Genomic DNA, 26,241 nt, shown 5'->3' on the forward strand with positions numbered 1-26,241 from the left:
TCCATTCACAGTATGGATGCATTTGTATGCTTGCATTATAGGTGCACAACGTTGCTCATGAAGTTTGGTGGTTGAGTATTAGTGGTTGAAAATTTCTTTTCACTAATTGCTCCAGACGATTAAGCTACTAGATCAGAAATGAGAATAAAATAAGTTTTTTTCTTTTTTATGAAAGTAAGGTTATATCTATGAGATCCGATTGGAGAGAAGAAATTTTTTTTTCAACTTGCTCAACTTGAATTTTTTTTTAAAAAAGTAGTAGGAATTACGAAAGTGGGGCTTAAAGTCTTCTTTTCTTTCATTAATCCTTAAAATCAAGGTACATAACTTTATTTATAATGTAAGATCCGTTCTAACAAAAATTTGGGTTGGATTGTTCTTTCTAATCTTAGTAGGATACTTTTTTCTAAAACAAACATTTCTAATAAAAAAAGCTAAAATTCTTAATTAGGTACATCTTGTTTCGATATCAACTCTGTTTTTTGTCGCTCTGTCTGATTCTTTTCGGATCGAGAGCTATGTCTGGTCAAAGTCTTATATGAAATGAAAACTTTTAATTTGATCAGCCCATTTCGGAGTTTAACAGAGAAATTTTATTTCAATTCAATATTCTAATTGTAGATTTCGAAAAGATACTTAATTTTTTTAAAAAAGATCACTCAATTGGGCACTTATGTCCAAGCCATGGCCTCTGAAAGTTTAGTTGCGATTCGGCTTCTTGATGTGGTGGATCTCGTTCCTGCACTCTGTCCAACCTTACTCGTAGCGGTCACATCGAGTCTGAGGATCCTTTGGATTAGGGCTCTTTCTGTTTAGGAGATTTAGCTTCTACTAAATCCGAATTGAAGGTGGGGAAACTCTCGCTTCCCTATCTTGCGGTTGAACCATCTAGCTTTGCTTGGAGATGGTTTCTGGCCTGATTTTTCTTTACTCTTGAGTCTCAGTAAACCACTTGCTTTGCTCCTATATTTGTACTTTGTGGTAGGGACGCTCCTTGCTGTCCTTTCTCGTTGATGGCGACTATCGCGACTCCTCAATCTTGATCTCGGTATATCAGTCAATGGAACCAAAGAACGAAAGCTTAGTTTCTCGTTAGTAATATCAAATTTTCATACTATCATCATGAACTTGTTGTAGGCATTAACAAGTTGCTTCACTTAGGCAGCAATTGTAAGGTCTGTTTTCTAGTGTTTTGGAGGCATTGATTATAAACTTCTTTCCATCCTTTATGAATCGATACTTCTTTAGATGTCGGTAAAAGACTGTGTCTCGATCTCAAAGATATGAGCTTCCAAGAATAACCGGGCAAACATCGAAAGGAGCAACTTAATAAATTACCTAGTCGATATACCTCTTAGTTATAACAAATTTGAAGGTACATTACTTAGTAATTTTCAATTCAACGATCTTCTAAATCCAACCAAGAGAGTAGGGATGTGGACGAGGTTTAGTCCGCAACCCTTGCTTTTGAACTAGATTTTCACAGATGAGGTTCTTTTGGCTTTTAGGATCTACACTAGTCTCAACAATGCTCTGCTTCAACGGGATCTCCAGGCGGAAAAGTTCTTCTCGCACCTATAAATTTGTTTCAGTTGCTATCTCAGGTTTTCTCGCCATCAGGCTTAATTTGAAGTCTGTTTGCTCAAGTTCAGGCAGCTTCTTAACTTCTATAGTATTAAGAACTGCCTTTCTCTTCTTAGAATTCTCTTCTTCCTGTGTCTTCCTCTTCGGCCATAGCTCGGGATGAAGTTTACAACACTTCTCCTTGGTGTGTTCACAGAGGTTATAATGATCATAATAAATTTTTTGGGTCGCATTGGCGTGCTTTTTTCCTTGCTCTCTCTCTTGACATGGATTTTTGCTGTTTTTCTTGAACTTGTCGCCCTTTTTACCTTTTCTAGGCTGATTTTTCTTCTCAATTCCCGTAGCCTTCATGCTGGCTTTGCTGATGTCTTCAACTTCAAAGAGTTTCAGCTTCTTTCGGATACTCTTGTGGAAACTTCCGATGTACTTTATAAAAACTGCATGATCATTGATGGAGATTTCGAGTGAGATCGTTTGTTTGTAAAACTCGGTGCTGTAGTTCTAGACATACTGGTCTATCGTAGGTACTGCCACTTGATCCACAGATCCTCCTTGTGGCCGAGTGGGCAGAATTACTTCTTGATTAGGCTTTTATATTTGTTCCATGTCAGATTTGAAACATTGTTGTTCCTCATGTACAAATTTCACCAGATAAGAGCATGGCTAGAAAGCTTGAGATGGACGGAAGCTACCTTTTGGATACTTGAGTATCCATAGACAATAAAATATATCTCTAACTAGTCTACCTCATCATATATAGGGATTTCGATTCGAGTCTCAACTTTACATGATTGAAGAGAGATTTTTCTAACCCATAGATCGCTAATCCTTATCTTCCTCGCTGGATAGTGGCTCTTCATCTCGAGCCGTAGGAGACAGCTTCGTAATAGGAGTTGTCGGTGCTTTTACTGAAGATATCGCCAATCTTGAGACGATCTTGGCGAGTTGGGCAATTTTCTCCTTTAGTTGTAAGGGACATCCTTTTATCTCATCATCACCTATCGAGGAAGAACTAATAGCCATACTCGCCTTTGTCCTTCGATGTATTTAAAGCACAGATTGCCCTTTTCCTGATTGATTGTATTGCTTATGCATTTGGACCATGATCAGAGGCCTTACAGATATAGAGGACTGGAGCTCTGATATCAACTTGATCCGATTGGGGAGGAAGATTCTCTTCAACCAGCTCAACTCGAATATCTCGAAAGATTACTAGAAGATGGAAGGACTCATGAAAGTAGGGATTAAAGACCCATTTTCTTTCATGAGTCCTTAAAAAATCGAGGTATATAGCCTTTATTTATAATGTAAGATCCACCTTAACACAATTTGAGTTGGATTCCTTTTCTTAATTTTAGTAGGACTCTTTTTTCTAAAATAGGCATCTCTAGTAAAAAAAAGATAAAAATCTCGAGGAGGTAGATCTCGACTTCTACATTAACTCTGCCTCCTGTCGTTCTGCCTGATTCTTCATGGATAGAGAGCTACGTCCGGTCAAAATCTTATCCGAAAAAAAACTTTCAGTTTGGCCAGCCCGTTTTGGGGCCTAATAGTGGAATTTCATCCCAAGTCAATATCTTAGTTGTAGATCTCGAAAAAATATCTGATTTTTTTTAAAAAAGATTATCTGAATCGGACATCGTATCCGAAAGTTTGACTGCGACTAGACTTTCCGATGTAGCAGATCTCGCTCCTGCATTCTGTCCAGCCTTGCTTGTAGTGGTCAAAGTGGTCACATCGAGTCTGAGAATCCTTCTGAATCACTATGAAATATTTTAAGTACTAAAACAACAACTACTAATTTCGAGTTATTTAAATATGCAGGATATGATGCGTGTTTTACTAGACATGTCACATAGCTTCTAAATGTAATTCATGGCATGCTAATTGCATTCCTTGAGCTATTTCAATATCAGATTAGGCCTGGAAATGAATTGGTAATAAGATAAGTGGCTGTTTGGTTTGCTGCAATTTTACTTGCCTCTAACAGAGATTGCAATTCTAGTTATAGGTTGTAATTGCAATTATATGTTACTGTTTTATGTATCTATACCATATTATTAATGAAAGAGGTAATTTCATATCAGATTATCTGTCAAATACCAGAATGTTCCTAGTTATTCTCTTCATAAATATATGTGAAAATAATGCGATCAAGAAGTTAGATATATGATCTATGTGCATCTATATTTATTTTACACCTTTATCTCTTAGTTGTGAGGTTTCCCTAAGGCATCCCAAACTAGATGTTTTTATTTTCAAGAAAATCTCTACCATCCCTTATCCACGTCTTCAAGCCGCTAGATTCTTTCGAATTTAAAAAAACAAATAAAAACATCAACGCTCTTCGTCTATTCTTCATGTTTTATCTCCTTATTTCCCAATCTCTTGAAGTCTTTATTCATTAATTTATTAATTTATATAATAGTGGAGATGGTTTTTGTCTCTCAATTTAAAAATGATATACAAAACATTATATATATATATATATGGTTTTTTTTTTGCATGAATATCCTTCTAAATATCGAATTTTGTATGAATACACTCTCAAAATTGATATTTACATATATATCCTCTTACAACATTTATTTTGCTATTCTACTCTTTTTTTATTTTTATTTTTGCATATGTACTACGCCATCTAACACCGTTAAAAATTAGCGGTTTTAAATTAAAATAACTAAAATATCCTTAATGGGTAGATATGTAAAAAAAAAATAATTTATAAGGCGATCGCGATGGAAGACAAAAAAATAATTTCAAATTTTATTTTATTTTTAATTAAAATAAATATGGTTTTTATTAATGGTGTTAGAAGAACTATTATATTCGGGGCATTTATGAAAAAAATAGTATTTTATAAGGGTACATAAATAAATATAAATTTTAAGAGGGTATTCATGCAAGTTTTTTTTAAGAAGGCTATTCATGCAAAAAACCCTATATATATTATTAACAACTTAAATTGCAAAAGAGGCAAAACCTATTATTCATCCAAACATCCCTCAAGAATTCACTGAAATATAATATCATTTATAATTAACAACTTAAATCATTGAACATAAGGGGCAATAAGAAAAGAAACTAATAGAAGATAATCTGTAAGTAGTTCAGGAAGTAATTGATGTTTCTGGGTGTTCTGAACAGCATAAAACCTAACCAATTCAGGTGAAACTGGTATTTAAAGTGCTAATAACATGCCAAAAGGCGAATAGCTGGCATAAATAAAAAACCCTTGATCATGAACAAAAGATCTCAAAACACATGAACTAAATTCGAAAATTTTGGAAACTTCAACTACGAATAAAGTCAAATTAATTGAAATATCATATGGAATAGTGGAAGAGCCAGGGTCACAAAAGCATGGGTGGCTATACGCTTCAAGAATCCCAACCATCAATATCAAAACGTGTAAGGACCAAAACTTTTCTGGTTTTAATATGGCATCATCGTCAGTTGTCATTTTGTGTTCGTGTGATGCATAAGCTTCCCAAATATCTGGATTCTAAATTTGGATAGTCCATCACATAATTTGCGTCAGCAGGATTTGGATCATGAATCCCACAAATGAGATTGTGGCTCAACTTCCTCTCTCTCTCTCTCTCTCTCTCTCTCTCGTACATAGTGCACAGATCACTGCAGCCCCGATTCCTGTGTCGGCCCAAGTCAAGTGCTCATCTGATGAACCACGCAACGAAGGTCAAGTTTCATTCAGACAGTGAATAGATGGCATTTGTTGACCTACGCATGTAGAACTGTAGATTTTGGTTTTCCACGAGATAAAAACATGCAGACGGGTGAAAGAATCACAACATGAAAGAGCGAACAGATACCTGGATGCTGATGTTTCCACCCTGAAATCTCTCATACAATGCTCCGCGGTTTTCATTCCCTCGTAAACCTGAACCGAAGGAAGAAGGCATCTAATGGTAACCTAAGATTGTTGTTAGCCTTGGAAAAGACATCTAATGAATTAAAAACTTCGATGGCTAAGTGTGGGGTGCAGCAAGCACCACCCCTGTTAGGATGTCTAGCAATTATTATTTATTGTCAGGAAGCTTCCAAGACTTTTTATTTTCCAAGTGGAAGTCTTCCGAGTCGTCTTGGCTGGTATTTGATGCCCTGCAATTATTTCCTTCTGAACCTCACGCCTAGCGGTCTTTGTGGGCGATTTCATTTCCACTTGTCATCTTCTGACGATGCCTTTGCTGAAGGGTTAGATCGGCCAAGCCAAGACAAGCAGTCTAGTCGGAAAAGTCATTCGAAAAGACTTCCAGACAAGCTCATCCATCGCAAAGGCCCCTCTATTTCCATTATCTTCTCCCGGTTTTTTTCTCAAGTCATCATGGCAGCATCCATCGTGCTTCCGTTCCTCGTTCTTCTCTTAGCGTGCTCTTCCCTCTCTGTTGGTATCGATTTTACCTACAATGGTTTCAAACCAGCCACCAGTCTGAGCTTAGATGGCTATGCTCGCATCACATCCGATGGCGTGCTTCAGCTCACCAATGACACTAGCAAAGTGACGGGCCATGCCTTCTTGTCCTCACCAATTCAAATGCTGCTCAACACTCGCTCCATGACGCCGACTACAATCTCCTTCAGCACCACCTTCGTCTTCGACATCATCACTGTTGGGAACGGAGGCGGCCATGGCTTGGCCTTCGCAGTGGCCCCTACAAAGACTCTCGAAGGCAGTTGTTGCCACTACCTTGGCCTCCTCAATAAGAGTAGCAATGGAAATTCTTCCAACCATGTCTTTGCGGTGGAGTTTGACACCGTTCAGGGATCTGATCAGTTCAAGGACATCGATGACAACCACGTTGGTGTCGATATAAACAGCCTTGTTTCCAATGTTTCGAAAACTGCCTCGTACTACACTAATAATTCCAAGATGGTGGATTTTGAACTGGAGAGTGGGCAGCCAATTCAGGCCTGGATAGACTACGATGGTGTTGCAAAAATTTTGAATGTGACCATTTCTCCCATCTCTGTAGGCAAACCAAGACGACCTCTCATATCATACGCCATCGATCTGTCTTCAATTCTTAAGGAGTACATGTATGTTGGTTTCTCTGCATCGACGGGGAAGCTCTCGAGTTCTCATTACATCTTGGGATGGAGCTTTCGGACCAATGGAGTGGCGCGCTCCCTTGATGTATCTCACCTACCCCTTCCTCCACAACCAGCGAAATCTTCGTCGACTTCCAAAGCCTCTGGAATCAAAATTGGGGTCATATCTTCTCTTGCCACCCTTCTCTTGGTGGCGGTTGCATTCTCTGTTTCCTGGCAGTCATGGCGGAGGGCAAAGCTTGCAGAGACTCTTGAGGACTGGGAATTAGATTATCCTCATAGGATCCCATATAAGGACCTTTACAAGGCAACCAAAGGATTCCAAGAGACCGGGCTCCTCGGGTCGGGTGGCTTCGGCCTTGTGTACAAGGGAACCCTACCACGCACTGGAGAAGAAGTTGCAGTCAAGAAGATCTCTAGTAATTCCAGGCAAGGAGTGAGAGAATTCATAGCAGAGGTGGCGTGCTTGGGCCGCATGAGGCACAGGAACTTGGTGCAGCTCCAAGGATGGTGCAAGCGAAACGAAGACCTCCTTCTGGTCTATGAGTTCATGCCCAATGGCAGCCTTGACACCTTCCTCTTCGAAAGTGAGAAGTGTGGGCTGTTGAGTTGGGATCAACGGTTTAAGATCCTCAAGGGAATTGCTTTGGGACTCGTCTACCTACACGAAGAATGGGAGCAAGTTGTTGTCCACAGAGACATCAAGTCTAGCAATGTTCTATTGGATGCTGACATGAATGGAAGGTTGGGCGACTTCGGTCTTGCTAGATTGTACGAGCGTGGCAAGAATTCTCACACGACACGTGTGGTTGGAACCTTAGGATACATTGCACCAGAACTGTCGCGCACCGGCAAACCCATGGCCAGTTCGGATGTCTTTGCTTATGGTATATTGCTTTTAGAAGTGGCGTGCGGTCGCAGGCCAATCGAGCCCACTGCTCAAACGGAACAGCTACTTCTGATGGACTGGGTGAGGGAGTGCAAACTAAGAGGCCAGCTATTGGAGGTTGTGGATCCCAAGCTTGGGGAGTCCTATGTGAGGGAGGAAGTTGAGCTGGTACTTAAGCTAGGACTGGTTTGTTCTCAGTCCATTCCAGAGGTCAGGCCTACCATGAGGCAGGTGATCCAATATCTCAACGGGGATGACAGTCTCGCAGATGATATGGCCCTTGTGTTCTCAGAAACTGATTCTTTGGCATCACGCTTCTCATATCCTTCATCCTTTGATCCGGTGTCTTCCAACTCCCTCAGCGGAGTTGGGCAGATGTGAGAGGGTTCCATGACCAGTATGTACAAAGGCTTTCACGGGTGCTTTCGACTTCTTGTTAGTTTATGGCATGCATGCGTTTTTCTGTTGCTGGCTGGATATATGAGGGGTCTCTTAGAAAGAACGGGATGCTAGAGGAACAGGTGCGGAAGGAGGAGCCGGTACGGACTAAGCTATCTTTTTTTTTTATTATTATTGTGTTATACTATAAATATTATATTATATTATATTATATTATATTATATTAATATATTATTTTAAATAATTTAATATTATATTAAATTATTATACTATAGTATATAATATTATATTACATTATAGTGATATTATACTATATCATATATTTATGTATTAATATATATTATATTTTATTATGCTCTGTTGTATAATACTATGAAATGTCTTTTATGGTCATTTTGTCATACCAAAAGTACTTTTTTAGTTTATTTACCAAACACATATTAAAGTGCCACGACATCAATTCTCCTATCCCACCTAGGTCTATGAATTTCTCTATCAATTCCATTACCTTCTCCTTACCCATGAGGTTCCAACATTTGATCCTTAATTGACCTAGGAGTTGTTCCCGGTAGATCTTTTTGATATGTCTCAGTCTCCGCGGCAAGGAAGAGAAAATGCATCGAGTCCTTTATCAAGAAAGTGGACGAGCATATACTAGCTAAAGATCCAAATCTGATACCATCTATAATTATCCTAGATCTCATCTAAGGCTGCAAATGGGTCGGGTTGACCTGTGACCCTAACCTGACCCGACCCGCTTTGATCCAACACGACTCGTGGGCCGGTTCAGGTTCTAAAATTGGATCTTTTCTATTTTTCGAGTTAAGTCTGAGTTTACTAAATTCAGACCTGGCTTGACCCATTTGAAATTTAGATTTTCAATCCTACGACCAGTTCCAACTCAACCTGAATCTGTAAAATTATTCGTGCGGAGGGAGAGACGGCAAAGAGGTAGAGGGCGTTGGCCTGGGGCTTGGTGAGGGGTGGTCCCAGGGAGGCATTCGGGCTCTTGAGCCGCTTCACGCTGTCCTCTAGCATCGCCATAAAATAGAGAACCTAGAAAATCAAATTTTTGGAACTGGACCCAAATCCGAATTTTTTTGGCCGAGTCCAGATTATATATAAATCCGATCCGATTCGAAAGGCCCGTTGGATTAAAAATTGTAGCCGTAGATCTGAACCGATCCAACCCGATCTTCTATTAAGTTGGATTTGGGTCCAAAATTAGGACCGAATAAAGAACTGGGTTGGGTTGGGTCACTCATGATCCCAACACATGATTAACTATCTGAATTTTAAATTTGGATGGTCCATCCCATAATTTGCATCAGTAAGATTCGGATCACGAATCCCACCAATGAGATTGTGGCTTGACTTCCTCTCTCTCTTGTACATACTGCACAGATTCCTGCACCTCCTGATTCCTGTGTAGGCCCAGGTCAGGTGCTCATCTGATGAAGCATGCAACGAAGGTCAAGTTTCATTCACACAGTAAATAGATGGCATTTCTTGACATATGCATGTAGAACTGTAGATTTTGGTTTTCCACAAGATATAAACATGCAGACGGGTGAAAATTCACGACATGAAAGAGCGAAGAGATACCTGGATGCTGATGCTTCCACCATGAAATCTCTCGTAAAATGCTCCACGGCTTCCATTCCCTTGTAAACTTGAACCGAAGGAAAAAGGCGTCAAATGATAACATAAGATTGTTGTTAGCCTAGGAGAAGACGGACAGCTCATAGAATGCAAGGGTAAAACATTTTGTAGCTATTGAGGAATTCATAAGAAAAAAAAAGAGATGGTAGAAATATAGCGGTGAACTATCAATTTGCTTCAGTCATTCTCATTCAAATGTTGCTGTGGCCAAACTAAAAATTAATCGTAACTTAATGGCTTACCTCTGTTCTACCTGGAGCTAACTTCCGAGCAGAATATGTAGACTCTATGTTCTTTTTTCTGTTCTGCTGGTCAAATCTGTTAAATGAACTTGAAGAATATGGTGACGTGAAAATAATAATAATAAGAAATAAGTCATTCATTGAATAAAGCTAGATTATATTTACAAAAGTAAAATAAATTGATGGCGACAACAAGAGCAAGAAGCAACAATAGCAATAACAAGAAGAAGAGAGGAGGATGATCCATCCAGTGTAAAATTACCATAGCAACCTAAAGTCAGTCTTTTGATCTTTATGCTGGTCGCAAGGCCAAATGAAGGAGATAAAAGAGATAAGAGAGGAGGCTTATAGAAGAGGAAGGTTGGGGAGGAGAAAGCTTCAGCCTGGCCTAGAAAGCTTCAGCTCGACACTGGGCGCCGGGAAAGGGGGCCGAGATCCGATCACCGCCTCCGAGAATTCGGTCCTACTAACATCCAGCATAAATATAATGCATCATATGGGGAGCTCGTGAAAATTTGTCACTTTTCCATGGTCAACCAAACATACCAAAAATATTTTTCTAGACATTCTCTTTCTAAGAATTTGCTTCCCAAGAATCATATTCATAGGAGTAAAAATGCTTTTTGCGAACCAAACGACCCCATAAAGGAAAAACGAATCCCACCACATTCGTCTTCTCCTCCACCTCCTACCACCGGAGACAAGGTCGATCGCCGGCGTCGCCACTCCATCGAACGACCCTATGAGAAACTCCCAGGCATTGAGATCGTCGGTGGCGACCACTGGAGTTTAGGATGGTGCAGGGATCGCAGACGTATGGACCGCTGAAGTATAGGATGGGGAAGCACCTCTCATATTCTGCGGACGTCCCCACCTTACCGTACTGATCAATTACCGCATAGATATGTTACGCGAGTGATGGGAATCTAGGACCACAACCTTCTCTATGCGGTTTTTCCGCATAAGAATGTTATGCGTAGTCCTCCCCTGTGCATCACGTACGCATATATTTTCTGTGCTTAAAACGGCATAATATTTTTATGCACGAGATCATTCCAGGTGCATGTGTCCGCGTATCTTTCTCTATGGGATCACTCTTACCGCATAAATATGTTTATGCATAGACAGATCGTGGATGAAAGAGGATGCTGTGTAGGTCCCCAGAGCGTTGGTCTTGTGACGTTAGGATTCCCGTCCACTGAAATCAACGGATAAAACACACCCATCGGGCGGTGGGCGGCCGTTACCTTGGTCGCCGGCGTCCACGGCGAGCGGGGAGAGCCGGATAGGACCAGAGAGAGGAACCCCGCCGATGGGAGGCAGGTGATAGCCGGAGTTGGCGGAGGGCCAGCAATCGGAGGGAGGAGCTCAGGATGTTGGGAATGAGGTCGACTCTCAATGGGAAAGTTTCTTGCTCGGTTGGTTCATAAACCTTGGATCGGTCCTCCAAGGTGATTTGTTGGAGTCCCATCTTTTTGCTCATCAAGCTATTAGGCTAAATTAGTTTGTCAGGAAAGAATGAGAAAGGTAAAAGACAGATAAAAAAGTGAAAGGTAAGAGGTCCTGACTTGAATTTCGATCTCATACGCATGCATTACGCTTTTTTTTTTTTTTTTTTGCTGAAGGCATTACGCTTTTTCTATAACAAAAAGCCATGGAAAGTTTGTGGCACTCAGAGCTGGTTTTTTCAGTGACAAAATAAGTTCCATGAAGGAATAGCATTTAGACAATTCTCTCCAACCCTCTAGCATAGCTCAGACAGAGTATTTTCCTTGCAGGGTTGAGATTCTTTTGCCTTCCCGATAAACACACAGCCATTCTTAATCTCCAATTGTGGCTGTTCCCGCAAAACAGGAGAAAAATAATGCTTAAAAGTCATGAGATAAATTGCATACTGATACAAAAATATGGAATGGATGGTCGTTTGTAAGATTAAGCCATCTTCTGGACATTCAAAAATTTTCTAGGAGCCAAAGCCAGGTGAGTTGCTGTAAGCACAACTAATGAAGATATAATTGGTCATTCGTAATAAATTTTTATTTTATTTGTCCAATTGCCCTCAAATTTGTACTTCTGGCTGTTGGAATTTTTTCAGTTCCTATTTTAAGAGATTCAAATTTTTAAATAGAATATTATTTTTTTTAAAAAAAATGATTCAAAAGTTTTAAAATTTGATTTTAATAGTTCAACAACGGATGAATGAATGGAAGTACTTTTATATTTATAGATGTCCTGCTCGTTGAAGTCAAGTTGGGCTTGAAGAATGGTAGGCTAGTGACTATATGCGTGCACTTGGTTTGGGCCGGCCGACTATGCCCTGCACGTAGTTTGCTGTGGCATGCTCAATGCTTACATGCCTGTATGGTCGGCATATTTTGCCACATGGCTCCTTCAATTTAAATTTAAAATTTGATTTATATCAACTTCGATTTCGAATTTGAATTTGAAATTTGAAAGAGAAAGCCCACATCAGCCTTCTTTTTTTTATTTTTTTCTGAAATTTCTACTATTTTCTACTTTCATTTTTTTCTAAGCTTTCTTGCCGAGCAATTGAAGAAGAGTCGATTGGGTCAAGCCTCTCATGTGATCATGTTTGTGAGAGGAGGATCAGGTCGAGCCGGATTATTGTATCTTAGGGATGATCTCATCATAGACCTGCACGAGGAGGCAAATTTTATTTTTAGATTTTTGGATGTGTGGCAGCTAAAAATTACTACTGCCACCTTCTATAAAATGAACCATTAAACTTTTCAGGTTTAATGACGCTATGATCATCAAGAGAAGCTATTTTATGGAGTTTTGGTTGGTTAGTTTGTTTTGTATCGACCTCTCAACCAACCACTTCTCTTAGTCCCCAAGAACCAGAATCCTCCATCTTCCAATTTAAAACCTCCCTGAAGAAATTGATTTTCATTGTTGCTGTAGAATGTTTAGTGCCTTTTTTGATTCTCTATATGATGTGTTTCTCTTCACCAAATCAGCTAAGGAACTATGGGATGTTTTTGAGGCCGAGTATGAAATGAATGATGCCGGTCCTGATTGCTTCACCACATCCAAGTTCCATTAGTATGCCATGGTGGAAGGGCTCTAGCAGTCAACTAGCATAGGCGAAAGACAAAGAAGTTGGAAGTGGATCAATAGTTTGGTAGCCCGAACAGTTGGGAAGGCATCCACGGGACCCCGAGTCATAGACCGAGAGGGAAGAGAGCGGATTGGGTTTTGAGTTCCCGATCGTCAATCTAGCGTGGATGGATCTGACTGGGAAAGTGAATCCGACCGGGCGGTTCGAGAACCACTTCTTCCTCTGCAAACAAAAAATGGGGGCACTTCATTTCTTCTTGCCGGTGGGGCGGAGGTGGGATTTCCGGCATGGTAGCAGCTGTGGGCCTTCACAGATGCGCAGGCTGGTAGATGCGCCCAAGGGAGAGGCAGTTGTTTCATTTCATTCGTTGACCCGAAACTAGGTACAACTCCATAATAAGAAGCGCATGAAGCACAAAGAAGGATGAAGTGACCTGCTTTATATTGCAATTTACACTCCTCCCACATGTGCATGTCTTTTCAAGGGAAGTACCCATTTTAGGAAACGCCCGTTGATGGCAGACATTCTGTGTTCAGTTTCTTATTTGCTATTTTGTGTGCCTCTTTATTATTTGTTGGTGCAGTTGCTAAATCTGCACAATTCCTCCTCCACGTACGGTTACCTGATGCCATGGAAGGACCTACTCCTATCTCGGCCCTCCAAACCAATTAGTAGCTAAATCCATGAATTCTGGGATCTCCTTAGAGAAGTCGAGTTGACTAGATGTCCAAATCCATGAATTCATGTCTTGACTGATTCAGATTCTCTTCACTCCGGTCAATTTTCTCATAACAATTAAGTCATAAACAATGTGACTTAATCCTAATGGAGGTCATTAACTCTATTAGAATTGAAGAAGAGCACTGACTAAAGCTCAAGCACAAATTTGATTCTGGATGCAAGATCTATTTGACCAAGTTTAATGTGACTCAATTTAAATCCCAAGGGTAGAACTTCAAAAAGAAAAACCCTCAAAATTGATCAAACCAAACCTCTTGCTTCAAACCTTTGAAAAATCAAAGCTAACCTAACCAAAATCGACTCAATCATAAGTCAAAGAAGGAGACATTCTACTTGGCATATGGGCCGGCCAATCATGTGGTGAAGGATTGATACCATAAGAAGAGAATTGAAGTTCACCTTTTGCCAGACTATCATTTAACATGCAGTCCTTGTTGACCTAGCATGTTATTATTAACCACTCATTTCTTTAGCTAATTTATTTATAATTCTTGGTGAATAGAAGTGTGTATAAAATAGTAATACCAATGTATAGTAGCAGGTATCATTGTGTGTATGCAAGGTTTAAGTACATATCATGGTCTAGATGTTAAGTAAAACTTGACCTAGCACTGATCCTTAAGTTGTGGTGAAATAAGTGACTCCAAATCAATTTGGCATTATTCATATTAGAGATCTCTGCATGATATTGAAAATGAACTAGAATCATCTTTAGAAGATCGTACACAACTTCAAGATATCCTATACTACCATAATGAGATAGCATATCTATTGACGGATTCTGTAATAGATCCTGCACAATCTTAAGATACGGGAAAGTATCCTAGAATATCAAGAAAAGATATAGTGTATTAATTGCATATTCTCTCAGATCATACTGAAGAAAGAATTATTGCACTAGAAATAAATGTATTACGTTACAAATTCAGAGGATATTTTTGGAAACAGCCATTTTAGGGATCTTTATAAAGTCCCTTTATATGGATAGACTGGTGCATATCCGGCTGTAGTCAAAGAAAGCTGTGACACTTAAAGAAAGAGTGAGAAGAAGATGACAACAATGAAAATATGGTTATTTTGTTACTTGCTTGTGATTTTGGCCTGCTCTTTTGCACATACATGTAAGAGTTTTTGTATCAATAGATAATCTTCCAAATTAAGAGAGTGTTTTTAATTATTTTTGGTTTTCTATATTCTAATAATGAGCATATGTTGAAAGCAACAGAGAAGGCATTGTTTATTTTGCATGGCATGAACTTTTTTCGCTACAATTTTTTTTTTTTTTGAGAAAATATGAACTACCACCATCCAAGTTTCATTATTGTATCTTTTCTTAGTAGAAGAGGGACGCCATTCAACTAACCTAATTCTTATTGAGATTTTGAAAATGGATGCAAGAAAATCTATGTAGCTATTTGATTGGCACCCATATCCCTTAGCTATGTCATGCCACTAACTTATGTTGTAGAGCCTTCGTACTTATAGAGAGAAGTTACGCATCACAATGGTAAGAAGATAGATTCCATCAAATATCTTTGTATATTTAATATTTAATTTGATTTATTTTCTGTAAAAAAGTATTTTCTACTTTTAGGCAACTTGAAGTACTTTTAAATTTGAAGTAGTCCAGCAAACCCTTGATTTTTTGTGTGATTCATTTGATTGTTCTCAACTACAGAAGTAGTATAAACAAATTCAAGAAAAATGTGGATTTGTACAATGTTATAATTAATAAGAAGGAGGAGGAGAAGGCAAAAAATATCAACAATTATTTCCACATACAATTTTTTGTTTTTGCATCTAATTTATTAAATTTTATGAATAAAATGTAAATAATATGTTCTAATTTTCTCCCGCTCTAGATCAATTGATGTCCAACCACCATCCTATGAGTATTTATTTTTTCTTTGCCCTTTATTTTGGTTTTCTTTCGTAGAATGTTAGTATTTATTCAAGTTTACTGACATTTTTTATTATCTAATTTGATATTTTCACCATATAATAGGAAGAGCATGCAGTATGTCTGTGTCTTTTTTACAACTATTGACTACCTCATTTTACTCTTAGAATGGAAGTTGTTTTATTATTCTTGTTGTGTATGTATGGTTGGTCCTCCTCCATATATCTTATAAAGTCATGTGCGATTATAAATCTAAAATAGTTTTTCAAAACCTTATCAATCTCCCACCCCCAAAGTGAGTTCTTGGTTCCATCACTACATTCATCAACTTGATTAACTATTTGTCTCACTTATGCAGTATCAACAAGCGTTGGAACGGATCGCGATATTGTAAGTTTACTTATCCACTTTCTGCAGATGACTTAATAACAATTATTCATAATGTTTTAATACAAACAAAATAAAAAGTTTTTTTTTGTTCATATTATTGACAAACTATGGTATATTTGAATCCACCCAATAATCTCCTAATTATTCCATACAAAAGAATTCATTTTCTTCTTTTCTTTAATGGAAAATGCCTAAAAGAAACTAAGCGTAGAACTATTTAACAAAGGATGTATACTAATGTAGTTGTGATAAAACTAACATCTTTATATTGGTTGCATTTTTTGTTTTTTTTTTCCTAAGATGCTAGCATTTACTGTTACAGCCAAGGACATGGTGCATTGCAAATCCTCTGTCTCTAAAGACCAATTTACAGAGGGATATAGCTTTCCTATGCACAAATGTCGACTGTAGCTCTATAAGACCCGGCGGTGCTTGTTTTAATCCAAACACTTTCCAGAATCATGCTTCCGTGTTGTTCAACCTTTACTACAAGGCTCATGGGGCTCAAGAATCCTATTGCAAATTTGGTGGTGATGCCATGCTATCTCTATCAGATCCTTGTAAGTTAAGCTAATCTCTTCATGTATTGATTTACATGCAAAGTCCACATCCTCTTCTTTGGGAAAATCTTATCTTCCGGTTATTGATGCTTTCAATTTTTGAGAAGGATGTACTAAAAGATATCATATATATTTGTTGCAGCATATGGAACGTGCAAGTTCGAGTAAACGCGATGTTAAACTTGGAATAAATCATCATCAGTCTTGGAAATGCATAAGGCTCCCCGCTTGTGTTATCTGATGAAATAAAGCTTACCATCATGGTCATATTTTGGTCATGATACTCCTTGTCCATTCAACTTATCTAATAAAAGTCGGAGCATCTTTCGATGGAAAATATTCTCTCTTATGTGCAAATTGGCATATGTACATGTGTTTGGATGCTATGCGGACCAACATCAGACAAAGAAGGGTCCTTCAGGGAGGCCCAGAACTGACACATAACTGAAGCTAAATGGGATCGTCTTGTTCTAACTTGGGCACACCACACCACATACATCATACTAGCATCATATATCATATGGTTTCTTGTCACCCACTCCGTTCGATTGAATGGCAATGCATGGCCCGTGTGTCATCCACATCGTGTGGACGAACTTCCGAAACTCGACCGTCTGAAGGGTTGATGGCTTCTATCTCTGATAAATTAGAGAAAGAGACTGGCGATGGTGCAAAGTAGATAAATCAGAATATCAGATTACTGGTGCAGTTGCAAAGTAGATGGTGCCGGTATTGATCGAACAGTACTCTTCTACATTCGCATAGAGGATCCATCCAAAATCGCTGGATCCTTTCACCTAAAATAATAATTTTCTTCTATTTAAATGCCAAAGAAGAAATTCTAGTTTAAGGAGCAAGATTTTGGTAATAATTCGACAATACAAAAATGCTTGCTCAGCCCAACCTCGTTGTGATCAGGCCTAGTAACGCTTGTCATGTTGCATCGGGCTAGGATCGATTTCACTAGCCTGACCAAACTTTTCCTTAAATATGTTGTCAAAAATCGTAGGTCTTAAATACTATATACAGGAGTTCTAATAATTTCTTTCGAGAGACAATCGAAGCCTTCAAATAATACCTTAAAACATCAGATATCTATTCTATCCTAATCTTTAGACATCAACCAATCAACTACTCTCAACAAGCCTTTGCAGCCGTAGGATTTGATTGGAATTATAACAGCTCTCCAAACCAATATTACCACGTCCAGTTAGATTGGTTGGATGTCCTCTACAGACTGAAGGCCGACTCTTTTATCTCTTTGACCTAAGAAAACAAGGAAAAGATCTTGCAATTTATGCGCATGCCTGTGCGCAGCTCTTCCTTGTCACCCTTTCTCACCTCGCCATTGTATAGTGTATGCATAATATATAGTTTGCTGCCCTTGATACTCAGCTCTAGTTCCTTCCAACTTTGCAACAGTACCATCCATCTCTTATCCCTACATGTAAATTTGGTGTTCGTGCAGTAGCTTGTTAGATGTTAAGCTGGCAATTAGTGATCCAAATGTGTTGCCCAGAGATGGTCACCCAAGAGGGGGGTGAATTGGGTGTTTTAAAAACTTTTGACTAATTAAAAATAAAACACACGAATATATGCACTAAAGTAAAGAAGGAGGAATGAGAAAGGTCAATCGCAAACACAAGGTTTTATAGTGGTTCGAAGCTTCCACTGCTCCTACATCCACTCCCCAAATCACCTTTGGGAATTTCCACTATAATCCACGATTACAGTACGGTAGTTTTGCGAGTTTACTACCCAACTCGTTGTTTTACACCGGGCTCACAACAAACCCTAAAACCCCCAATTTCACTTAGGCTTGGGACGCCTTTCCCTTGTTCCAAGTCCCTTGACTGGAACAAGCACCACAACGAAAGAGTTTACAAAAGAAAGGAAAAGCTCTAAAAAGCAAATATTGCAATTATGAACAATAGAACCCGGAAGAATCCTTTTACCGTTGGAAGCGTGGGAGATATTGATTCTTCCGATGTGGAGCGCGTAGGATTGAGTGTGAGCTTTGAATCCCAAGCGCACGAGAGTGATTGAGCTTGAAATCACTTGGGAAGCTTGAAAACACTTGATTTCTTCACTTGAATGCACTCACTCCCTTGAACTTTTCTTTCTTACTTCTCTCTTGAATGATCTAGCTTTGGGTTGGTGAAGTGTTGTTGAGAAGCACTTAAGAGGTCCCTTTTATAGCCCAAAAAGCAAATATAGCCGTTAGAGACAAAGAAAGAAGGATTTGAAATTCAAACCAAACCTGAAAAGCTGTCAGTCGCGTCCCAGTCACTCCGGGGACGTCTCCGCTTCAACGGGAGACGTCTCGGCTACAAGATTTTACTTTTTCCGTTGTCTGGGGTCGACTTGGCACTTTCAGGGGACGTCTCGGCTTGTTTGCACTTTTTGAATGGGGACGACTCCGCTGATCTGGGGACGACTCCTCTTCTTTATCTCCGAAGAACATGTCCTCTGGTATTTCCTGAGAGAGTCGACTCCGCTCCTTCAGGGGACGTCTCGGGTTGTCTGCACTTTATGCATGGGGACGACTCCGCTGTCTCAGGGTCGACTCCGCTTCCTTATCACCCAAAAAACCATTCTCTGGAAAATCCTGAGAGAGCCGTCTCCGCTATCTTGGGGACGACTCGGGAAGTCTCCTTTTTACTTGCGGGGACGACTCGGCTTACTGTGGGGACGTCTCGCGCATATCTCTTGAAAACTGCCTTTCTGCCGCCACTGAGAGAGTCGACTCCGCTACTGAGAGAGTCGACTCCGCTAACGCGGGGACGACTCGGCAGGTGTCGGGGACGTCTCCAAGTGTGCCGGTTCTTCCTGTTTGTGCCAGAGACGTCTCTGAAACTATCCGGAGACGTCTCGGCTGTCCCTGATCTGTTTTCTTTAACTCAAAATATTCTTCAATAAATTCATAAAAATTATGGGAACTTGCCTAGACATTTCTTAACAATATTCTTAATAAGACACACGAATTCCTCAATTAAATTGTTAAGATATAATGGAATTTTACTCTAGTGTTTTGTATTCATCAAAATCTATTAGGGGGTCAACAATCTCCCCCTTTTTGATGATGACAAAACACTAAGTATATGCAAAATTTGAGATTTAAACATATACACAGTATTTGATCAGATGTACAAGTATAATGTTTTGATTAGAACTAGATACAATGTGCATCACTCAAAGTATTCAATTTTCAGTTCTTTCCTTGTGCATAAGATTGATCTTTCTAGTTCTTAAATGATTTTAGCATATCAACTGAATTTGAATCAAGTTAAAATGAAGTATTGATGCTGAGGATAATTGAAAGCTAGATTCTTTTTGACTCCCCCTTTCTTCTCCAGAAGGGCAATTATCTTAAGGTCAATATTCTTCAATTTCTAAATCAACTTTGGAGTATGATTATAAATTTTGCATCCATATTCAATATCCATATATATAACTGCTCCCCCCTTTCACTATCTCTACATTCAATATCTACTCCCCCTTTTTGTCATCAACAATGAAGGGGACAAATTATCTCTATATTCAATATATTCAGTGTTCATTTTACTCCCCCTTTGATATTCAGGTTGTGCTCCCCCTGTTTCATATGCTTTGATACGTTGTGCCAAATCTGAATACTTAATGTATGTTATGAGATTCTTATGACACATCAAGAGGCACATTCACATTCATAGAAACACATACATAGAGTTGGCAATGTACACAGTTTTCAAAAGGGATTGTATTCATGTATCATTGTGAACCTTTGAAGTCAGTACATAGTCAAAAAGAAGAAATCATTACAAGTATTGATTTCTAATACAAAAGTGTTTCAAAAATAGCCTAGGATTTACAAAAAGAAGATCCTACAAGATATCCATCATCGGCGACGTTGCTCATGGGCCCTACCAGCTGTATTTTGTTCATAAACCTTACAAGCTGCATCTATGAATGTGTTGATGGAATCCATGAGGGTCTTAAATTGATCTCCCTGTGACTTGTGGAAACCTGCCACAAGTGCCTCAAACTCTATAGTTGCCATTTCAATTTTTCCTCTGAGTTGGGCAACTAAGGTGCTCACATTGCCATCTGGTTTTGTTAGCTCTTTAAGACTCTTGGAAATGCTCTTCAAGCTGTCCTTGAGCTCTAATGATCTGATGGTTTGGGTGGCACCCACACCAATTATTTCTTGTGTTGTAGCTTCAATTTGACTTCTAATATCCTTCATCTCTTGTAGAAGCCCTTCATGTGAAGCTCTGATGGGGGCCAACTCTGTGGAGATCATGGATCTCATCTCCTCCCTCATCTGCTGGCAAATGGCAGATGCTAAGGTGCGCATCTGATCTTCTGACAGAAAGGAGGGCCCACTAACTGGAGGAGGTGGTGGCATGGATGTGGAAGGTCCAGCTGAGCTGGAGGGAATATCAGGGATATCCATGTGGCTAGGTGGAGGAGAGTGATGGTCAGACTCATGATGTGGGATCTCAGGCTCTAGGATTTGGGTTTTTCTCTTTGGTACCTTGACCCACGATCCATCTATCTTATGAAATTCCATTCTTCTCATTGTGCCCTCATTGTAATAGTCGGTGTTTCTCAAGGGCTTTGCAGGTTCATTTGTTGGAATGGGAACCTTGAAGTGTTTAAAGATTAAGGTAAAGATCATGCCATAGGGTATACTAAACCTAGAATACCTATGACATAGGGCAATGTAATTTAGCATGAGTCTAGGGAGGTTTAGAGGGATCCCTAGTAGGATGTGGTGCATTATAACTAAGTCTCGCTCCGAAACAAAATCGAAGCGACCGATTTTAGGAAATAGGACCCGGTTGACAATACTTAAGAGAAGTCTCATCTCTGCATTTAGGTCCTGGAAATTGACAACATCAAGAGGGCCGCAGTCCTCTCTTCCTAAAAGTAAATTTAGGGCTGACTCCCTTTGGGGATGTGAGGTTGGAGCCTCACCGTCCCTAGGAATTTGTAAGACAGTGGATAGGACATCTTCATTGACTTCTACTAATGTCCCTTGGACATATCCAGTGTACCCTAGGTCCCCTAAGGCCATATTGCTAAAAAGTTCTCTAACTAGGCCGGGGTAGGTCGAGGTATTGAGGGTACAAAAGTGTTCCCACCCTTGGGCTCGGAGTCTCTCTCCAATAGAGAACCCCTCATGATCTAAAAAGGAGAAATCTATGTACCTTCCTGTCGTGACTGTGCGATTTGCACAGGAAATAGTCGTGGTTGGCGGAGCAACCGGAGGAGACGGCGCGGAGGGTTCTTCCCGTCGTTCCTCACCGTCGGCCGCTACCCTAGGTCGCCTTCCACGGGTCGTCCTAGCCTTCTTTGGTGCCATGGATGCTAGGGTTTGTGATGTAGAGCAAACGGAGGCTAGGATTTGAGGTGGAGAGCAAATGGAGGCTAGGGTTTTTCATTTTGGTCGGAAATGAAGGAGAAAGCTCGAGTCGGCTCGAGCGATTTCGACCTATTTAAAAAGCCCTCCTTCGGTCCCCGAGACGTCTCCGCGACTAAGGCGAGACGTCTCCCCTGGGGGGACGTCTCTGCGATTTGCCAGAGACGTCTCCGGCACTGAAAAATTTCAGACTGAATTCTATCTTCTCCCAATTTTTGTTTAATCTCCCTAATCAACATGATTTTTTTGATAAACTTAGAGTGAATTTGTTTGTGATCCTCCCCCTTAATGATACATCCTATAATAATTTGATAATGATTTTTGAATTATTAATATTGAAATGAGGAGTGTTTGACCAAATTTCGAATACCTATGAAATAGGCTCTGAAAATATCTCCATGAAGAGTCCAAGGGAGGGTAACCATCCTCCGGAAAGTCAAACAGTTCGTCATTTAGCTTAGATGAATTCATGTTTTCACTTATGTTTACCTTGAGGTTGATTATTAGTTTGAGTAGCAAAGCAATGCAATACAAATTCAACTCATTTGCTAGGATCATAAAAGCTCAAGGCATTCCTTAAGAAATTGAATCTTTCTTTACAAAGGGGTTTTGTAAAGATATCAGCTAATTGATTTTCAGTATATACATATTCAATCATCACATCATTTTTCAGCACATGATCCCTAATAAAATGATGCCTAATCTCTATATGCTTTGACTTAGAGTGTTGGACAGGATTTTTTGTTAAGTTAATTGCACTTGTATTATCACATTTAATTGGTATATTATCCATTTTGATACCGAAGTCTTCAAGTTGTTGCTTAATCCAAAGAACTTGGGCACAACAGCTTCCAGCTGCAATGTACTCAGCCTCAGCTGTGGACAAGGCAACTGAATTTTGTTTCTTGCTAAACCAAGAAACCAAATTGGCACCCAAGAGTTGACATGTGCCACTTGTGCTTTTTCTGTCGAGTTTGCACCCGGCAAAATCAGCATCGGAATAAGCAATTAAGTTTATGTCAGATTGTTTAGAATACCATAAACCTACATTAGATGTCCCTACTAGATATCTAAATATTCTTTTAACAGCTTGCAAGTGTGATTCCTTAGGACATGCTTGGTATCTAGCACACATACAAACACTGAATAATATATCTGGTCTACTAGCAGTAAGGTAAAGTAGAGAGCCTATCATACCTCTGTACAATTTGCAGTCTATACTTTTACCTTTTTCATCTTTGTCAAGCTTGCAACTTGAGCTCATGGGTGTGCTGATTTCCTTTGCATCCTTCATCTTGAATTTTTCCAGCATTTCCTTGATGTATTTGGACTGACTGATGAAGATGCCTTCCTCTGATTGTTTTATTTGTAGCCCAAGGAAGAAGTTGAGCTCACCCATCATGCTCATTTCAAATTCTCCCTGCATAAGCTTGGCAAACTCTTGACAAAGACTATCATTAGTAGCACCAAAAATTATATTATCCACATAAATTTGTACAAGCAATAAGTCATTTCCTTTTCTTTTAATAAAGAGGGTTTTGTCTACATTTTCTCTCTTAAATTTGTTCTCAATTAGGAAATTGCTTAATCTTTCATACCATGCCCTAGGAGCTTGCTTAAGTCCATACAATGCTTTATGCAATTTGTACACATAATCTGGATGTAAGTGATTTTCAAAACCTGGAGGTTGTCCTACATAAACTTCCTCCATTATATAGCCATTTAAGAATGCACTTTTTACATCCATTTGATAGAGTTTAAAATCCATGAAGCATGCATATGCTAAAAGCAGTCTAATAGCCTCTAACCTAGCAACAGGAGCAAAAGTTTCATCAAAATCTATTCCTTCCTCCTGATTATATCCTTTGGCCACTAGCCTAGCTTTGTTTCTTATTACTATTCCATCTTCATCTAGTTTATTTCTATACACCTACTTGGTGCCTATAATTGAAACATTAGGGGGTCTTTTCATTAGAGTCCAAACTTCATTTCTTTCGAATTGGTTTAATTCCTCTTGCATAGCATTCATCCAATTATCATCTTTTTCAGCTTCTTCTAGTGATTTAGGCTCTATTTGCGAAACGAAGGCAAGATAATTACTAGTGTTTCTTAAAGAGGATCTAGTTCTTATACCTTGTGAAGGATCACCAAGGATTAGATCCTTTGGATGACCATGTGCATACCTCCATTCTTTAGGAAGATCTTGATTTCTTGATGGAGGTTGATCTTCTTCATCTCGCTGATTTGTATCTTCTTTGATCTCATCCTCATGTTGTTTGTCTTGAGTGGAGAGTTCCTTCATTTGGTCTTCAAGTATACCTACATCACCATCTTCTTCTTGATGGGGACATCAGAGCCCTTCATCCAGATGATCCTGAGCCCCCGGATTGAGCCAGACTCGTTTATTTGCATATTTATTTTATTATTTTATTTTTGGGCTTATTTGCATTCTAGGGTTTATTTGTGGTTTATTTTATTTCTGGGCTTATTTGCATTTTAGGGCTTATTTGTGTTATTTGTGGGTTCATTAGGATTTATTTCTGTGTAAGGGGGGTTTATGCAAGTTGTGTATTTGGGCCCTATATATAGGGAACTATTTTCATGATTAGGGTTTAATGAATGATTAAGAATTTCTTTTCCCTACGTTCTTTCTTCTCTTCTTCTCCTCTCCTTCTCTATTCTTCCTGCGTCTCTACAACCTATTCTTCCTTCTCCTTCTCTTGTTCTTCCTTCTTCTCCTCTTCCCCCGCACTGGTGCTACATCAACTTGGTATCAGAGCTATCGGTTTTGCTTCTATTGCCAAAGCCGCGATCCATCAACAGTTTTTTTTTCTTTCCCTCGGTTACCATCAACAACAAGAACAGGCCTCTTTCCCTCTGTCAGTCTGTTCAAAAAAAAAAAAAAAAGGGGTCACTGCCGAGTCTGTGAAGACCCAGATCGACAGCCACCCGCATCCAAACCTTCCTCTCTCTCGGTCTGTGTTTTCACCAGAGCAAAAAAAAAAAAAAAAAAAAAAACCTTCTGTTTTTCCCTTTCTTCTTTCACGGTTCCCACACAGAAGCCCTGCGCCGGATCCTCCCGCCAGCAGTCGTCGCCACCGCCTCCACCACCTCACCCGCGCCCACCGCCGCCACCAGTCGCCGCCAGCAGAGCCGAGCCACCTTCGGACGTTCTCGCCGCCGCCGCTGCCCAGTGAAGGTCCGAGCCCGCCGTCGGAGGAGCCATATCCCCACGGAAACGTCGCCGCCCGGGTTCCCGTGCCTGTTGACGCCGCCCGTGGCCGCCGTCTGTCGCCAAAAGTCCGCAGCCGCTACCAGCCGGAGCTCGTGACCGGCCGCTGCCCGTGATTGCCGCCCCGCCTCGCGATCGCCGCCGCCGAGATCGGCGTATCCTCCCGAACCCATCGGGAGGTTGAAGAAAGGTTTAACGGGTAAGGCCTAAACCCGTTAAGCCGAATCCGGTAGCCCCAAAAAAAAAAAAAAAAAAAAAAAAAAACGCACGTGATTTCACGTGACAAACCCGTAACGGGTATAGGGTCGGGTCAAACCCGATAATCCGGATCCTAACGGATCCGAGTTAAAAAAAAAAAGAGAAGAAAAAAAAAAGAGAAAAAAAAAAAGAAGAAGAGAGAGAGAAGCACCTGTTCATCTTCTCCCTTTCCGCCGCCACGATCCGCCCCTCTTCTCCACCGTCGCTTCTCCGCCACCGCCTACGCCGCCGCCACTTCGCCGTCGCCACCTCCGTGCCGCTCAGTCTCCTCATCGTCGAAGCTGCCGCACCTCCCTGCCGGAGTTCGAGCCATCGCCGCCGCTCTCGCGGCCTCCATCACCGCCGCTGCTGCTGCTCTACCGCACCGCCTCCTCTTTCTCCGTCGGCCGCCGGTCCCAATCTCCCCATTATTTTCCCCCCTCCTCTCAGCCGTAACTCACCCGAGACACCCTTCCTTCACTCCACAGGCCACTACCATCGAAAACCCTCCCCTCTGTCACACGACACGCCCAGGACCCCAACCCATTTCACCCGCCCACTCCCGTATTTGCACTCACCCGAGCCCCATCAAACCTCAACCCACCTGCGGCCCAGCTAACTCATCAGGCCCAAGCCATGCCCCTGAGGCCCATCATCAGACCCATCGAAGTTCTTTGATTAGGCCCCCAAGTTGCTGATATCAGGTCCACCAAGTTGCTGTGATTCGACTAGATTCGTGCCATCTGACGAGCCGACTCGCCGCACACCGATCGTCGCCCCAGTCCACGAGCACACGATTCTGGTCGACTACTTCACGACAGGTGATAGGTTTCCACTTTTTCTTGGACT

General features: G+C 40.4%; 2 long non-coding RNA genes and 1 pseudogene across 2 annotated transcripts; all 3 read left to right on the forward strand.

The window, feature by feature from the left end:
• The first annotated feature begins 5,371 nt into the window (after positions 1 to 5,371).
• On the forward strand, positions 5,372 to 7,972 carry LOC103698999 (L-type lectin-domain containing receptor kinase S.4 pseudogene; annotated as a pseudogene).
• Positions 7,973 to 14,699: 6,727 nt separating this feature from the next.
• On the forward strand, positions 14,700 to 16,374 carry LOC103712525 (uncharacterized). Its single transcript, XR_015973718.1, has 3 exons — positions 14,700 to 14,790; positions 15,928 to 15,959; positions 16,282 to 16,374. It is a non-coding gene; the product is annotated as an uncharacterized LOC103712525 (long non-coding RNA).
• A 9-nt stretch (positions 16,375 to 16,383) lies between these two features.
• Positions 16,384 to 16,868, forward strand: LOC148699910 (uncharacterized). The gene is made up of 2 exons (XR_015973719.1): positions 16,384 to 16,519; positions 16,662 to 16,868. It is a non-coding gene; the product is annotated as an uncharacterized LOC148699910 (long non-coding RNA).
• The last annotated feature ends 9,373 nt before the right edge of the window (positions 16,869 to 26,241 follow it).

Source organism: Phoenix dactylifera, chromosome 15, assembly GCF_051530095.1.
Source record: "Phoenix dactylifera cultivar Ajwa chromosome 15, Ajwa_hap1_PhDact_Kaust_v1.1, whole genome shotgun sequence".
NCBI lineage: Eukaryota > Viridiplantae > Streptophyta > Magnoliopsida > Arecales > Arecaceae > Phoenix > Phoenix dactylifera.